Genomic DNA, 7,695 nt, shown 5'->3' with positions numbered 1-7,695 from the left:
AGCAATTGTACAGAGTGATTTGAACAAAGATATATAAGCTTGAAAAAGACCACTGCACATGGGTAAAACACTGGGGCTGCGGCCAACCCATATGGCCCAGAGTTCCATGAAGATGACTAGATTTTCTAGCAGGGGTGTCCAACCTGCAGCCCATGGGCCACATGCAGCCCAGGATGGCTATGGGTCTGGCACAATACAAAACTGTAAATTTACTTAAACCTTTTTTTTCGCGTGCTCATCAGTTTTTGTTAGTGTTTGTGTATTTAGTGTGTAGCCCCAGACAATTCTTCTTCCAGTGTAGCCTAGAGATGCCAAAAGGTTGGACAACCCCTACAAGAAGTAGCTTTTCTCAGCTTACCCTATTTATAAGTTATTATTGTTTGTTTTCTACTTGTGGTATAACTGACTACAAGAGGAGGTTTGCAATTCTGTTATTATTACTCAGCAGAGGAACGTGACATTAAAAATCTAGGTCATGAATCAATAGGGAGGGAAAAGAAGGATCTGTAGGGTGGGTCTCATTAGAAAACTGAGTAGTACAGAGACTTAGGTTAAAACAGTTTTGAAGAATTTGTGAGCTTTAAGGTAGTAACATCTTCTCAGAGATTGTAGCATGGGAAGAATCCACCCACATTACATATTATGAACAAAGATGTTATTTAAAATATGTTTTAACTAAAGTGGGAAGAATAGTATAAAACATGTTTAAAATAAAAGATTAAGAAAAAAAACAACTTACAAGATATTAAACTATTAATGTGGAGCCAAACTGAGGCCCCTTCAAGTTTCCAAAGCCTTTACTTTCTTCTCCTTTCATTCTTGCTCATGTTTCTTACCTTGCTCGTCCCTTGCTCCTCCATGCTATTTGTGTGCTCCTTCAGAGATTTCTTTGCTTTACGTTGTCCCCACGGTTTTAGTTTTCCTTCGTGCGGCTCATATTTGAGGGAACGATACAAATTTGCTTAGAGATTGTTTCCTATTGGAGACTGAAGTTTGTGCTGCTTCATCTGTCAACTTGAATGGGGTAATAACTTCCCCCAAGCCCTGATCTGTGGTCTGTAACTTCTTTTGTTCCAAGCACAACCTGCCCTTTTGGGCTATTCCCAGATATGGTCAGTCACGTGGAGACTTTCTGGCCGGAGTCTTGGTCAGGGAAAGCATGTACACATTATCTTTTGTAGCAGCTGAAAACCTGACATTCATTTCAGTTTCAGAGAGAGTGGACCGTATGAGTGACCCCTTCATGCACGAGGTGCACCGACCCGCAACGCCCTGGGCCGGGCCTTGCACGTGCTGCTGGCTTGTGGGAGTTCAAGCCACGGAGAATCCGCCTTGGAGACCACCTGAAGTTGCTGGCACTTCTTTTGTGCTGTACTGATTCAGTTTGGTGAGTAAATTATGTTGATCAAGAATGTTTATTTTTTTCCTCTTAATACATCAATCAATGCACTCCATTTCCATAAAGCAAGCTTCCTGAGGTTTCTTAAAGTTTGGAATATTGCTTGCAATTCTTTAGTTTTCCCCCCCAGATTTAGAAGACCCATCATTGTAGATGGACTTCTTTTTATTTAAGATTTTATTTATCTATTTTTAGACAGAGAGGAAGGGAGGGAGCCACATTGATGTGTGGCTGCCTATCACACACCTCCACTTGGGGACCCTGCCCACAGCCCAGGCACGTGCTCTGACTGGGAAGTGAACCAGCGCTCTTGGGTGCAGGTCAGTGCTCAATCCACTGAGCCACAACAGCCAGGTAGATGGCCTTCTTTCTAAAGCTACCTTTGATTCTCCATTACCATTGATTTCACTTTTTCCTGAGGACACTGCATTCTCATCTCCTTGGCTCTCATTGGTGGAGAAGGAATTACTGAGCAGTCCTGAGAGCTGGGTGCTCCTGCTTTTCCTGATTCTGGAGCTCTGTGGGATTGCTCATTTTTATCTCTGATTGACCCCGCTGGGAGTCAGCATTCCTGTGGACAGTCCTGCACCTTCTCTTCACTTCGACATGGCCAGCCTGTTCCCTCAGCTTGTTCCTGCTGCATTCTGCAACCTATCTGTGCTCAGGTTAGCCCAGAGGCCCAGACCATGGCTAAGCTCTGAAGGTCATGTCCTTGGTGGTGTCCGGCTCCTTCAAGGAGGGGACAGTCATCGAGCCTGCAATCCAGACAACCGTGCCGGGTGTGTGTGCTCCAGCCTTCCCTATGCTCTTCAAAACTCTGGTGCTCCAAGGCATCTTTTATATTAATTAAATGCAAACTTGTGTCATAATTATGTGCATGTTTTTTTTTAATTGCTACTATATAGTCAACTCCTTTAGGGCAAACATTGTTTGTTTCGTTGTTTGTTTTTAATTTAGCTTGTGTCATTCCTGTGACAACTTTACCCAAATAATTACTCAATAAATACTTGATGAGTACCAGGTAAGCAGCCTGAGTTAAACTGCAGCTACAAATTAATCACAGAATTTTAGTCGCTTAACAGAAAAATATTTTTAAACCTAGCTCATGGTATAAAGGTAACGTTGGACCTGGAAAGAGGAAGGCTGTCTGTCCATGGTCATGGACAGACCCCAGCTGATGGAGCCTCTGCCATCCACCAATTCCCTTTGAACCTGGTGATCGCCTTTCTCATTTCAGCAAGTGAAAAGAGAGTGTAGTGCACTTGGTATTTTATTTTCTGGGCTTAGGCTTCAGTGATGAGTACTTTCGGCTTGAACCTCATTGGCCAAAAGAAGCCACCTCACCTTTCCTGAATGCACAGGGGATGGAAAATATGGGAAGTATACAACTATTTAGATAACAATAATTATCTTTTCTATGTGGGAAGGGATAAGCTCAGTTAAATGTATATATGAGGGGTGTGTGTGTGATAATTGTGCATTCATCAACAAAAATATTCTGAAAATATTGTGTCATCTGATTAGGAATAAATTAGATACTAAAATGCATAAGGTATGCTATTTCACTCAAGGAGTTTTAATAACTGTGGAAAATGCATAGTTAGTAAATATCTTATCCTGTTAATTATCTTGTCATTTAAGTAGTTTGGGTTATTTGGGAGAAGAAAGGTAAAAAAGTAAATATATTTCATTTTACATTTCACTCCATTAGATAAGCTATATGTACTTCTGCCAGACATTGTGAAGGCGCTAATTGAAGCACATGTAAAATTCAGGAATTATACAAATGTTCTCTCATTACAAACAGACAGCTCATGGATCTCACTGTAGATCTTTTCACCTCATATTATCGTTTGGGCTTCAGTTTATATCACTGTTTTGAATTGGAAATTAAAATATTAGATTAAAATTTCATATATTTCTTGATAAAATAGCTTAGAAAAATCACAGCTATATTTTATCAGTTCATAAAATAGATTATGTGGCAAGTAAAAATATTTTCAGCAATGTGGAAATTCAAATCATTTTTCTTTTGTAATTTTATTATTTTTTCAAAAAAGAATAAAGAAAATATATTTGCTGAAGCAGGTAAGTTATGATGTATTGTAGGAATACTTTCACCAAAGTCACCAAAAAGTTCAAGGTCTCAGCAGAAATTTGAATATCAAGGTGCCTTTGTAGGTAGTATAGTAATAAATAGAAAATGAATAAAACTTTGTAGTTTAGGTTTTAGTCCTGACATTTCCTAGTTTATCTTTTTACCTTATCAAGAACTAAGAGAGTTTTCAAAAGTAGATTTAGAAAGCACTAGAGATTAAGTTAATTGTACTAAAGGTATAGATTAATTTAGAGATATTTTATATTCTGTGATATTATTTCTACCCACCCAGGAATGCAGGATGACCTTCCTTTAGTGTGGGTTTGTTTTACATTTTAATAATGTGCTCTCAATTTTTCCATCTATGTTTTCTGTCTTTCATGTGAAATCTACAGAAAAGTATTTCAAAACATTTCTTTATTTTGTTTTGTTGGATTGGTTGTTATTTTGAATAGATTAATTTTTTCATTTACTTTTCTAGTTGTTTACTTCTAAATTCAAGACAATCTATTTTTTGTAATCATTATTTTTATACCAAGTCATTTTTGTCAAATTATTTTCCTTATCTCAGTAGTTTGAGGAGAAAGATGGTGATCGTACTTATAAATCATACCATTACAAGGAAGCATAATTTTATCAGCTTTTTTTCTGAAATTTAGATGATAACTTATTTTCTGTTTTCTAAAATTGAGTGGAAACTCAAGAAAGTGTTACACAAAGTAGTGAATTGGGCTCCAGTTGACTTTATTTTAGATAATTTACTTTGAATATAATTTTATCATGTAGGGTAATGTTTGCTTGAGGAGTTTGGCAAATAATTGTAAAAATGCTTTCTTCTTTTTCTGTTATATCCATGGTTTTCAGAGGGAATGAATTTTGATATTACCAAATGATTTATTGGAATCTAACAATAGAGTTTTTTCACATTTTTCTCCTAAAATGTGTGGTTATGTATGTATGTGCATACATATATATATGACGAAATTTCAGATACTAAATCATATTTTGATTAATTGCATAAACTCTGCTTAGTAGTTATACATTATATTTTTGTGCAGTGCTTACTTCTATTTGTTAATATTTTAATTAGTACATTTGATTTTACTTTTATAAATAATTTATCTCTATTCTTTCTCTGTGTCCCTAATTTCTTTTTTGAGACTGGATATTTATATAAAGCTGACTTCATAAATAAACTTTCGAGTCCTTTGTCTCTTTTTACACCTTAGAATAATTGAAATAAAATTTGTTAACTAAAATTTATTTAATCCAGCTGCCTTTTTTAAATAATGTAGCTTTTAAATACATTCTCTGTTCCTTTTATAAAATTTTATTTTTTCAAGTTATCTACTTCTTGGATTAATTTAGTAATTTGTGTTTGTAATTTCCAATATAGTAATTTGTATTTAGAAATCATTTATTTCCTTGAAGTTTTTTGAAAATGTGTTCTGTAGATTTTAATCTGGGAGATTATACAAAGCTTAGATTTCTCCTATATATTTTATTAATTCTCTTCTTTTACTCCCTATTCATATATTTACTTTCCCCTAATAAGATGAATTTTATTAGACTTTTAAGTATATGGGTTACTGAATGTGGGTGTTTTGATTACTACTCCTTTCTTTTTTATTAACTTTTGTAATTATTAAATTCATCTTTCTATTTTATTTTGATGTGTTTTATTGTTCAATTATATTGCTCACTGTTAAATTTTATAAAAAGTAAGCCTCTGAAATTTGGGCATTCATTATTTTATAATGATGGTAATTAAGACTATACTTTTTTTTCAATATATAAGCATCATCACGTAGATTTTGATATGAAGTATTTTCATATTTATTGCTTTCTATATGGTTTTTAATTTCCCATTGGATTATCTTGCAGTTCCCCATATTATAGAAATGTTTCTGAATTCGAAAGTTGTTATGGTTTTGCCCTGACTGGTGTAGCTCAGTGGATTGAGCCCGGGCCTGCAAACCAAAGCATCGTAGTTCAATTCCCAGTCAGGGCACATGCCTGGGTTGCAGGCCAGTTCCCAGCAGGGGACCCACGAGAGGCAACCATACATTGATATTCTTTCCCTCTCTCCTTCCCTTCCCCACTAAAGATAAATAAAAAAATCTTTTTAAAAAGTTGTTATGGTTTTTCAAGCATTAAGTTACTTAGTTCTACTTTCATGGGTGATGACAGATATGGGACCTAAAAATGGTCACTTTTAAGGAATTTCTGAAGATTTATTTTATAAACTTAACTATGAATTTAGTACATGAGATATTTTGAAAGTTTTCCACAGACTTAATAAAGTCTATGCATTCTGCATGAGGTAGCCATAATTGTATATGTTCCTGTTAAATTGGTTTTATTAATCACATTTTTCTACTATGTTCCTATTTATTGTCCTTTGCATCACTGAAACTTCAGAGATTACTACCATTGTTCTTTATATCATAATTTTTGTTCAATATCTTCTATGAGCAGTTGCTCCCAACTATCCCTGTCTTTTTTTCCTTCTTACGACAAGCATAACCACACATTCTTATTTGCCAAGCGCAGTGGTTCCAGCAAATTTATTAATAAGTCTCCTTTTTATTTGCAAAGTGTCCAATTTTGATAAGAAATTATTGGGTCAACCTACTTATAAATCTTACTATTCACATGTTAAAAACCTGGAATTATTCTCTAAAGACCTCGCCTCTTCTAATATTCATGTGTAATTGATTAAATTATTGGCTCCAAAATCTCACACCCCCCTTAGTATATACACTCTTCTCCGTGTGACTGCAGTTACTTCAGGAATGTTGGAGTGAAATTCCCCTCTCTTAACTTGGGACTAAGCCATTTGAATTGTTTCAGCTAACGAGATATGTGCAGATGTGAATCAAAACATGAATTGTGCACGTACAATGGGGCTTGGCCTCTTGTTCCTTTTCAATCATCATGAGACTATATTAAAGTTAGCACACTGGTCAGAGGAAAGTGAGCCACATCTGGATCAAATCTGGACCATTCTGTAGTTTGCAGCCAAGTTCAACGAGTCCTGCCCACATGAGTCAGTTACTCCCAAGTAATTGACAATGTTTCAGCAGTAATAAGCATCAGCAAAACTAGCAGACCTGCTCTTTATATTGTTATGATGTATTCTAAGATATGTCTTCTATTTGATATTTAAAGTTAATTTTTTTCTCAACAGTAAACATCTTGTATTTCACCATTAGAAAAAAAATCGTAATTGAGAAACCACATTTCTTAAGCACTAGAAAGAGTTGTCTTACCAAGATATGTGTTTGCTGCTTATCATATCTCTTTCACTGAGTATGTTATCTGTCAGTTTTAACTAACTTCTAAATGCTAGTTCTTGAATGCTCTTAAAGAATACGCTGTTTTTGTTTGTCAGCTCATTGGATTCATGCTTTAGTGATGGTAGATCATTGTTGTTGTCAGTTCTAGAAGTGTCGGAACATGAAATCTTGTCTTCACCTTTGGGTTAGTGTTGGGGGAGCAAGGGATTCGCAAGGTAGTGCCTGATGTGGCACCTGGGGAGTCTACCAATACAGCAGTCTCCTGTTGTATCCTAAGATTGAGTTCAGGTAGCCTTGGGATTACTTAATGATTGCCTTTCTGGACTCCAACATTAGACTTCACTACAGTTTGCACAAAAAGGTAATAACACCACCTGGTTTATGCCAGGCGACTCCCACAGAACCCAAGGCTATATTTGTCCTGCATGCCTTTAGACTCAGATACATATGCAATGCACACATTGTCATTTTCCTCTTCACGAATTCTCATACCTAGATAACTCTTTTATATCATCCATTTCACCCTTCTGTTAGTCTACTTTCTGAAGATCAAAGTACTTGAAATTGTTCTCTGGTTCTATTGCTGTTAATTACCTCCAATCACGCTCTCCATTCACGTTCACTCATTAAACCTCCCCACTGGTGGTCCCACCATCACCACTCCATGAGGTCTTCTCTTAACAATTCTCCAATAATTTCCATGCCCAGAAATTCAGAGGGTACTTCCGAGCCCTCTTTTAAATTGATACGTAAGCAACATTCTCTGTGGATGATCATTCTCCCTTTTTAAAACTTTGCTTAATTCAGCTTCTCATCATCTCTGTGTGGGGCCATTTCTTTCCTAAAATTCTGCATTTGTTTCCCAAACAGCCTCCTCCATTTAAATCTAGTATCTTCTC

At 35.9% G+C, this 7,695-nt stretch overlaps 1 pseudogene; it reads right to left on the bottom strand.

Moving 5' to 3' along the window:
* Positions 1 to 753: 753 nt before the first annotated feature.
* Positions 754 to 7,409, bottom strand: LOC118989535 (nucleolar and spindle-associated protein 1-like; annotated as a pseudogene).
* Positions 7,410 to 7,695: the final 286 nt, after the last annotated feature.

This window comes from Sturnira hondurensis, unplaced genomic scaffold (assembly GCF_014824575.4).
Source record: "Sturnira hondurensis isolate 20B ecotype Veracruz unplaced genomic scaffold, ASM1482457v3 Scaffold0000780, whole genome shotgun sequence".
In the NCBI taxonomy this organism is placed as follows: domain Eukaryota; kingdom Metazoa; phylum Chordata; class Mammalia; order Chiroptera; family Phyllostomidae; genus Sturnira; species Sturnira hondurensis.
This window is presented reverse-complemented; position numbering and strand designations above follow the sequence as displayed.